Source organism: Tauraco erythrolophus, chromosome W (assembly GCF_009769465.1).
Source record: "Tauraco erythrolophus isolate bTauEry1 chromosome W, bTauEry1.pri, whole genome shotgun sequence".
Classification (NCBI taxonomy): domain Eukaryota; kingdom Metazoa; phylum Chordata; class Aves; order Musophagiformes; family Musophagidae; genus Tauraco; species Tauraco erythrolophus.
The window spans coordinates 3,284,098-3,295,084 of record NC_141497.1 but is presented as its reverse complement, the minus strand read 5'-3'; positions in this window follow the sequence as shown (position 1 = coordinate 3,295,084).

The window sequence follows — 10,987 nt, the reverse complement described above, 5'->3', positions numbered from 1 at the left end:
CAAATCACAGCAATTTACTTTCCTTATCTCAACCCCTTTGGGCCCCACATTGGGTGCCAATTAAGACTGTCGTGGATTAGGCCGCTCCGGCAACCAAACCCTACACAGTCGGTCACTCACCCTCCCCCAGCCCCAGGGACGAGGGAGAGAATTAAAGGATAAACGGGAAACCCATGGGTTGAGATAAGAACAATTTAATACAGATGATTTAATACACAGTGTAGATGCTCACCACCCCCTCGTATGCGAAGCCTGTCTTGTCCCGAAGCTGCAATCCCAGACAAACGTGAGGCCCCGAAATAGAGAGGGGGAGAGAGAGATAGTACTCCGAGAGTGGGAGTACTGGGAGAGAGAGTGAAAAAAAAAAAGGCAATAGAGCAAAAGTGCAGAAGTGCAAAAGAGCAGAAGCGGCGAAAGAGCCAAAGCGCAAAAGCCCTTCTTTCCGGCTGTCCCTCACTTTTATACTGGGCATGACGCTGCATGATATGGAATACTAATTGGCCAGTTTGGCCCTCAATCTTAAGTTCCACCACAAATCACAAGGGGAATCGTGGCCCCCTTGTCCCGGCTATGCTCCCCCCTTATCCCGCCGTGCTTCTGCACTCCGGCACACTGAAAAGTCCTTGGAGTTTCACTTCCAACCACAAACATCAACTTGCTATCAGCATTCTTCTCAGAGTGAGCCTCTGAGTAAAACCAAAACACGGAGCTTTTCTAGCTGCTAAAAGGAAGAGCCAACTCTGTCCCAGCCAAAACCAGGACAGTAGGACGGACTCAAATGTTGTCTGTTAGGAGTCTCCTAAATATTAAAAAATATTTAAGCTCTGTATTTGTTGTGGTATTTTGCTCAAATTGCAGTGTTAGTCTGGATTGTAGTCTCCTGGAACTTTTCATCTAGTTAGTTCAGAAGTTCAGTTTACCATGTAGGTAAGAGCCAGTTGCAGCATTTAGGTACAGATTTTGTTTCTGAAGACATTAAAAATTAATGTATTATTGATTTAGATCATATACACGATAAATTATTTTTCTGAGAGATTGTCTGAAATACCTAAATGAGAATATATGTGTTCATATTCCTAGTAGGTGGTCAAAAGCAATAAATGTTTTAAACACAGAAAGAGCATTTTGAAAGGAATGCTTAATAATTTGACAGTAAAAAATAGACTTTGAGTTTTGAACTTCATTCTTAGATTTCACCTTTCAGGTTTATTTTTCCTTCAAATAACACATTTTTGTGATCATTTGGAGTTTATTTGTTTTCACATTGTATATTTTATTGCTAGCATAACTGTAACACGATTTAGTATAATGATAATTTGTAAAACAACTAATATCTTTCTCCAGGAGTCAGGAAGAGATTTTTGGCTGGTGTGTTATCCTTATCCCACATTGCTGAGATATTTATAAGCAGAGAATGGTATAGTCTGAGGCCAGATTGAGTACAGATCCACTACTAGCTTATGGAACAAATTAAATGTTTGTGAAATCAGTTTTCAGTTATTCACCTCAATGTTATTAAAAAAAAACCAACCAACATTGAAGCAATAAATCAAGAATAAAAACCAAGAATGAAGAGAGATGCTCTGTTTATTTTGCTTAAAGTCTTATTGCTGCTATTGCTAAGAGCCATATTTATGTATGCAGCATACATAAGTAAAAGGTCAGTCAATTCCCACAGAATTATGCAAAGCCATTATTTCAGTTTGATTTGTTCTCAATTATAATGAAAATATAGACAGATTTTGCTTTTGTCCTGAAAAATAAAAACAAAACTACAGCAATGATGACAAAGATAATATGGAAACAAGTTATATGGAAATCCCAAGTTAACAGGTCTGATTCAAAAAGCACAGAAACTGATAGAAGTCTTTCTGTAAATGTCAGTTGGCTTTTTATACTTAGGACCAGGTTTTTAAATGGTGAAAACTGTTGAAAATCTGAGTTTTGGATGCAGTATACTAGCACCAAGTTACATTCCCAGTAACATTTTCATAGAATCATAGAATGGCATAGGCTGGAAGGGACCTTAGAGATCATCTAATCCAACCTCCCTGTCATGGGCAGGGACACCTCTCAACTAGATCAGACTAGTCAAGGCTCTGTCCAACTTGGCCTTGAACACCTCCAGGGAGGGGGCATCCACAACTTCTCTGGGCAATTTATTCCAAAGTCTTACCACCCTTGTACTGAAGAATTTCTTCCTAAGATCTAATCTAAATCTGTTCTCCTTCAACTTAAACCCATTTCCCCTTGTCCTATCAGTGGACACTCTTGTAAAAAGTCCCTCCCCAGCCTTCCTGTAGGTTCCCTTCAGGTATTGGAAGGCAGCTATTAGGTCCCCCCAAAGTCTTCTCTTTTCAAGGCTGAACAATCCCAGCTCCCACAACCTGTCCTTGTAGCAGAGGTGCTCCAGCCCCCGGATCATCTTTGTGGCCCTCCTCTGAACATGCTCCAACAGATCTATGTCTCTCTTATGGTGGGGACACCAGAACTGGACGCAGTATTAGAGGTGAGGTCTCACAAGAGCAGAGTAAATGGGGAGAATCACCTCTCTTGACCTGCTGACCACGTTATTTTGGACTCTATAGTATAGATTTTTTACCAGTAAAGAATTTAAATCTTTGAATTTTAAGGGGGTTTTATTGTTTTCTTATTCTTTCAAACAAGCACATCAATAAGAGCTTGTTTGGAGGTTCTAGCAGGGGAGCACAGCTACTGTATACCCTTGACCAATGAACGGTACCGTCTGTATCGGGGAAGGTCGTCCTCTTCGACCGAGCGCACAGCTTCAGGAGGGACGTTCATGGAGCTGTGAGGGAGGAAGGGGACACCCGCCTAGCCAGCCAGATCAGATGAATCAACCCTGGTGATCAATGGGGTGACGGATGTCGCAGCCAGATTGCCCTCACTGCAGCCTTCCAGTACTTAAAGGGGGTCTACAGGAAAGCTGGAGAGGGACTTTTTACAAGGGCATGTAGTGATAGGACAAGGGGAAATGGCTTTAAACTGAAAGAGGGGAGATTTCGATTAGATATAAGGAAGAAATTTTTCACTCTGAGGGTGGTGAGGCACAGTAACAGGTTGCCCAGAGAAGTTGTAGATGTCCCATCCCTGGAAGTGTTCAAGGCCAGGTTGGATGAGGTTTTGGGCAACCTGGTGTAGTGGAGGGTTTCCTTGCCCATGGCAGGGGGATTGGAACTAGATGATCTTTGAGGTCCATTCCAACCCTAACCATTCTATGATTCTATGATTCTAATTATTCTATGATTCTAAGAGCTTTGCCTTAGAACTGTCTGGATGTAGAGCAGATACTTGTGGACTGAGAGGCATCATATGCATCTCACAGCTGCACATATTGGCATGTCTTTTAGGTGCCATTTCTAGTAGTGCCAGGTAGATATGCAGTATTTACAATGGAAGAATAGAGGAATGAATCATGGCAGAATATGATTTACCCTAGACAGCACTTATATTGTTTCCAATCTTTGGTATTGCAAAGCCTCAAAGATGCAGAAAGACATCTATCTGAATGGATCACACCACTCACCCAGATATGTCAGCAGAATATTACCCTGAGGAAAAAAAAGCAGTAAATGCTGCATAAGATAATAGGGCTTTTGTGCGCTGATGTTTTTTAAGGACACAAGTGAGGCAAAGGTGTGTAAGGATAGGTAGCCTCTTATTAGTTGATGGGAAATAATTCATAGCTTCTGAGCACTAATGACTGTTCCCCAGTAGTAACTGATCATAGAATCATAGAATGGTTAGGGTTGGAAGGGACCTCGAAGATCATCTAGTTCCAATCCCCCTGCCATGGGCAGGGAAACCCTCCACTACACCAGGTTGCCCAAAGCCTCATCCAATCTGGCCTTGAACACTTCCAGGGATGGGGCATCTACAACTTCTCTGGGCAACCTGTTCCAGTGCCTCACCACCCTCAAAGTAAGAAATTTCTTCCTTATATCTAATCTAAATCTGCCTTCTTTCAGTTTAAAGCCATTTCCCCTTGTCCTATCACTACACGCCCTTTTAAAAAGTCCCTCTCCAGCTTTCCTGTAGGCCCCCTTTAAGTACTGGAAGGCTGCAATAAGATCACCCCAGAGCCTTCTCTTCTCCAGGCTGAACAGCCACAACTCTCTCAGCCTGTCTTCATAGCAGAGGTGCTCCAGCCCTCCGATCATCTTTGTGGCCCTCTTGTGGACTCACTCCAGTAGCTCCATGTCCTTCTTGTATTGGGGGCTCCAAAGCTGAACACAGTATTCCAGGTGGGGTCTCATGAGAGCTGAGTAGAGGGGCAGTTATGTTATGTTTTTGAAAACATAAAATGAAAAAATTTGCCTTCATGAGTGTGGGTGTCTATATTTCATTGGATCCAAATATTTCCATCTGTCTGTGTGCTTTATGTTTTATACATATGTACATTTTGATTTAGGATATCTTGTAGTAAGTTACTGTGTATCTTGTCATTTTTTGAATCTGTAATTAAGTTGCTGTTTTAATTATAGCATATCCTACTGAATCATCTTGTTAATTTTTAAATTGGTCAATCATTAAGTGCTGCTAAAATTTAACCTTTTATTTACCTCATACCATTAATAAATCTTGAAGTGCTGCTAAATCATAACTGTGTTAAAGATTTCATTTGCGACACCTATTTTCCCCTTGCCAATATTCGTTAAAAAGTAAACCTGAAAACATCCAACTTTCCAGCTGCTTATGCTTATTAGGAACACCAGAATTCTGTGAACACTGAAAAACACAAACGGTCATTGAATCTGAAGGTTCATTTAATTACAAAAATCTACAAGGTAAATCAAGTCTCATACATCAATATCATCACTTTTCTCTAACAAATTAGAGAAAGGTGCAACTGATTTGAAATTGAAAGCAAAGCTATGAGAAGGGTCATACATTTTTAGTTGTTATTTTTAGACAATGCTGTACTACAAGGAATACTAATGCATGGCAAGCAGGCATTAACTACGTAGTCCTCTGTTTGGAGGCCTGATGAAGAATAGAAGCCACTTAATTTCCATGCATAGAATGATTTTCACAGGGTGGTGTTCCCACGGTAGAGGAGCAGGTGTGACGGCTCTGGGATGGGAGCACATGGCTTTACCCATTATCAGGGAGCAGCTTATTCTGACATCAGGTGCTCTGATAAGCCACAAGTGTGTCAGCTAGGAGTGACAAGATGACTTCCAGTCTTCCTCTTTCTCTTTCTCAACTGTGTAAAAGCCACTTATGCTTTAGCCTTCTCTGATCAGGGTTGCAGTGTAACTGTTAGACTCTTTTTGCAGTGATGAAAGACCTTTTGTTTTGTGGAGGGCTATAGAGGGCTGGATCTGCTACTAGTCCTCTGGAAATGGTTAAAATCCAAAGGTTTCCTAAGGTCTTTATAAATTGGAATGAGTCTGTGTCTTACTAACATCCAATACACTAGATTTAAACTAAATTTAAATATACCCATTCTAAAGATATCAGGGAAGAACACATTGTGGATTATAGTCACTATTTCAGGTTTAGTCCTCTCTTTGAAGTGCTTTCTAAAGCAAGTAGCTCCTTGATGTTTCAGCTCCAGATAAAATTATTTAAAAGCATTATTTGAAAAGGAGGTGTCTTTCATATAGTGCTTCCAGGTAGCAGGGTATTTTTCTACCTGTCTAATTTTTCTTAAAAGTATTTAGAATATATATGTAATGAAAACAATATCAGGAGGTGAAAAGGAAAGGGATGATCTGTTTTTAGAGCATCAGTCAGCTTCTAAGGAACAGCAGAACTTGTTTGAACCATCTGGTAAGCACCAGCCCACACTGGGTTGGTTCTCTAGTGCAGGTTTCTGAAGTCATGAAGAACATCCTGTATTAGTCCAAAACTATTGTCCTGTGATAGGAATTACAGAAAACTGTAGAGAATCTCCTGGAAGAGCAAGTTGACAACAGGATGCTCATGGGTTTACAAGAAACTAAACCCATCCTTTTATAAAGGCACAGGAAAATATTTTTTTTCTGCAGCACCACAGCAAGGAATCACACCAGCATGAATGTTATATCAAACAATTTTTCTGCATAATACTCCACTCACAATATGAAGTCACCAAGTTTTCCAGAACCATTTTATAAGTCTGTAGGTAGCATTTTGTCAGGATGCTATGGAAGTAGCCACATGCATCAGAGAAATGGTGCTGACTGACTCCTCCTCCATATCTCCTTTGTGCCAGAGAAATCAAAATACTATTAAAATATTTTAACCTCAAATATATTAATTTATTTTTTCCTATCCCACAAAAAGAGACACTCCCCCCAAGCTTAAGCCACAGGTAAAGACATGTGATTGAACAGATGTCACCGGATTCTGTAGGCAAATGGTCAGGACACGGGATTCCCTCTAATGACTGCAGCAAAGATTTTCACTAGTATTTTCATTACTAGACACAGAAAAATCTCCATGAAAAAGCACCCAGCAGAAGGCACTGAACATGTTTAGGCCAATAAGTCAGAACAGAATTCACACGACAGTTTATCCTTAGGTACTGTCCCCCCGCCAATAGCACAGCCTAGCCTGCCATTCCTTCCAAAATACAGCAATAATTTCTATCAAATTTCTTCTAGGTTTTTGTATGTGACACTTGGCATTTTTCCAGGGAAAAAGCTCTAAATAGAATGATTTATTTATTTGGTCAGTTATTCATTGGAGGGGGGAGGTGGTTGAGGGAAAGAGTTATATTAACATAAGGTGTTTTTTACAAAACTTCATTTTATATTGCTAGTTGGCCATTATTAGACATAGGGTAGAGTCGCAGTGGTCTGATATTTTTTTGGTTTCCTTTTTCTTGTGATGAAAATCTGAGATAATATCCAGAACAAGACTTTGGCATCACTAACAGTGAAGGATTAGTATTAGAGTGGTTTGGGAAATGTTCAGAATTTCAAGTTTCAAGCAATGTTCAGTTTCTTCCCTCTGGGGGGAGGAGAGGGGAAAAAAGAAATTTCTTATCTATTTGTAGCTCTAGTCTCTATTCCAGTATCTGCTGATGACATTTGGCTAAGTCTGATCTGCCATTCCCACTCTGTATGCTACTTTACAGAATTCCATAAAACTGGCATTTTGAAATCTGTTTAAAATAATCTCAGGAATTTCTCCCTGTTAGTTGATTTACATAGAGGTTTGTTTTCCAAGTGATCAAAATCACAGAAGCAATATAAAATTTGTTTTAAATTTCAGATTTCCTTTACTTTTAGACTCATAGAACGGTTAAGGTTGGAAGGGACCTCAAAGATCATCTAGTTCCAACCCCCCTGCCATGGGCAGGGACACCCTCCACTACACCAGGTTGCTCAAAGCCTCATCCAACCTGGCCTTGAACACTGCCAGGGATGGGGCATCCACAACTTCTCTGGGCAACCTGTTCCAGTGCCTCACCACCCTCAAAGTAAGAAATTTCTTCCTTATATCTAATCTAAGTCTGCCTTCTTTCAGTTTAAAGCCATTTCCCCTTCTCCTATCACTACATGCTCTTGTAAAAAGTCCCTCTCCAGCTTTCTTGTAGGCCCCCTTAAGGTACTGGAAGGCTGCAATAAAATCACTCTGAAGCCTCCTCTTCTCCAGGCTGAACAGCCCCAACTCTCTCAGCCTGTCTTCATAAGAGAGGTGCTCCAGCCCTCAGATTATCTTTGTGGCCCTCTTGTGGACTCACTCCAGCAGCTCCATGTCCTTCTTGTGTTGGGGACTCCAGAGCTGAATGCAGTATTCCAGGTGGGGTCTCATGAGAGCAGAGTAGAGGGGCAGAATCCCCTCCCTCGACCTGCTGGCCACACTTCTTTGGATGCAGCCCAGGACACGGTTGGCTTTCTGGGCTGCCAGCGCACATTGCCAGCTCATGTTGAGCTTCTCATCCAGCAGCACTCCCAAGTCCTTTTCCTCAGGGCTGCTCTCAATCCATTCTCTGCCCAGCCTGTACATGTGCTTGGGATTGCCCCGACCCATGTGCAGGACCTTGCACTTGGCCTTGTTGAACTTCATGATGTTCCCACAGGCCCACCTCTCCAGCCTGTCAAGGTCCCTCTGGATGGCATCCCTTCCCTCCAGTGTGTCCACACCACCACACAGCTTGGTGTCGTCAGCCAACTTGCTGACGACACTCGATCCCACTGTCCATGTCACCAACAAAGATGTTAAACAGCACCGGCCCCAGTACTGACCCTTGAGGAACACCGGCCTCCACGTGGACATCGAGCCGTTGACCGTAACTGTCTGAGTGCGACCATCCAGCCAATTCCTTATCCACCAAGTGGTCCATCCATCACATCCATGTCTCTCCAATTTAGAGACAAAGATGTTGTGTGGGACAGTATCAAATGCTTTGGATAAGTCCAGGTAGATGATGTGAGTGGCTCTTCCCTTATCCACCAATGATGTAACCCCATCATAGAAGGCCACACAATTTGTCAGGCATGATTTGCCCTTAGTGAAACCGTATTGGCTGTCACCAATCGCCCCCTTATTTTCCATGTGCCTTAGCATATACGCCAGAAGAATCTGCTCCATGATCTTGCTGTGTCAGAGTGCAGATCCTTGAAGAAACTGCACAAAGAAAACCTTGTGTAAATAAGGACTGGAGCTCTAAAGTTAGGCCTCAAGGGCAGAATGCCCTTGAAGTTAAGGATAAGAAAACTATGCAGTATGATAAGGGAGTAGTGTTTGCTTAGAGCAGAGCTTCGCTAGGCGGGTGTCTGTTTGAAATAAGCTGTTAAATATGACAAGCGTATGTATCATCCAATAATGGTGTAGAAAAGGTGTGGTCTCAGGATTATTGGCAAATACTGTCTATATAAGCAATAAGAACTGCGCAATAAACGAGACTTCCTGCAGCTAACTCATATTGAGTCGTCTCAGTACTTCTCCAAATCCCTTCTCCGCATTATGGCGCCCGAACAGGGACAGGAAGAATGAGCTGGACTCACTATCGTTTCGCTCGGGACATCTATTACTTGTTTTGAACGAGTGTTATTTTAGCGGAGAAGGGACGGCGACTTCAGGCGGCCCATCGGGGAAAGCCGGGCAGATCTACATTCAGGCGGCCTACAGGGGAAAGCCGGACGATCTGCAGGATCCATTGTCGCAATTGGTGAGAAGCTTCTTAGAGGAGCGTGGATTAAAACTTGGAAAAAGATATTGGCCCCCCCTGATTGCAGGGGGGTATGCAAAAGATATTATCGGGAAACACAAAGAATTAGGAACCAAAGGAAAGAAGAAGTAAGCGACTGAAGAAAAAAAAATAATAAGCAACACCTGCCTCAACAGGAGGAGGTAAGCGACTGGGAACAATGGGAAGCATGGCTTTAACAGAACATAAGTCTGTAGTTAAAGTGTTGACAAAGCGCTAGAGAAACCAGCACTATTAACAGTTCTGACTTGATAAAACTTCCGGTACTCCTGGTTTGGGTATCAGCCCATGTACCGGAGGCAAACTCTTCAAATATATACCTGACAAGGACTTGGGACACTATAGACGTTAAACTTTGGCGTGCAGCCACCTGTGGGGATGCTGCTGGCCTGGAAAAGTCATCATCGAATCTTTTGATCCAGGGCCCCGAACGAAAGACAGACTTCTTTCTTTCCCCCTCTTCCAACGATGTCGGTACACCGGCACCCCCGCGCCGCGCCGCCCACCGCGCCCGGCGGCGCCCCGGGAACGCCGCTGCTGCTGCCGGCCGGGGCCGCGGGCGCGGCGTTTGCCTCGGCGCTGCCGCTCGTGCGCGGGAGCGAACCGCGGCTGGAAGGGACGGAGACGCGCTGCGGGCCCCGCTGCGCCGGTTCGTTCGCAGCTGATGGTCCCCTCGGCGGGAGGGGTCGGCGGCGGTTACGGAGCCGCGACAACAACAACAACAGCAACAGCAACAACAAGGGGGGCGGCGGGCACAGGGCTGCTGGGTGGTCGTCGCCACGTCGCCACCCGGCCCGGCCGAGGCGAGGCAGGGCTGACCCTCCGCCGCCGCTTCCCCCCCACCCCCCCCTCGCCGCTGCTGCTCCCCCCCGCCAGCCGCGCCTGGAGAGCGGCCGCTTGGCCCCGCCCCCCCGCCCGGCTGAGGCCCGGGGCCCAGGTTTTACCGAGAGACAGCACATCTTAACTTGGATCGTCTCGATCGGCATCGCGGGAAATAACTAATCCTCCTTTGTTCCAGCAATTTCAACAATTAATATCAGTGTTGCAAAACCGTAAACATGCATATTCCATTGTACATCTGCGAGCGCACACCGCGCTTCCAGGGCCTATAGCAGAAGGGAACAGGCGAGCTGAGCCTCTCACGAGTGCAGCTCTGGTACCGAACTCGCTCATGCAGGCAAACATCTTGCATGACTTCTACCATCAGAATGCTGATGCTATTAGGTGACAATTTGGTATAACAAGAGAGCAAGCCCGTGTGGATACAAAAAGGCTAGAAGCAGAAATTTTCCAGCTACTGCAGCGTCCTGTGAAAGTTCCTTTTCCCATGCAGGCTAGCTGAGAAACAGTTTGAGGTTTTTGTAAACTAAGACTTTATCTTGCACCTGTAGCTTGTTATGCAGTCTTGTTTATGGCACACTGGGAAAGTTGTTTTGAAATGGGTGTTGTAGCATTTAGCCAATCACTCTGGGAGGTGGATGGTCAAGCGACCAATTGCCTTGGCCATCCTTGTGAACCATATTTTATATATATATACGGATTTGTAATTAATAAACGGCTGATGCTGCTGATGCTGCTGCTGCCGCTGCTGATACTGCTGCTGCTGCTCCTGCTGTTGGCGTTGGCTCTTTCTCCTGCACCTGAATTCTGTGTCGTTCTTCTCTGCGTCCCCGAGATGGCAGCGACATTTGGTGACCCCGAAGTGATACAACCGCAACTGAATTTAGAAGGTACGTGCTTCCCCCGAGGCTCCGGGGACAAAACTCTAGACTGAGAAGATGGGGCAAAGCTCCATGAAAGAAAGCACGATATTTTCTGCCT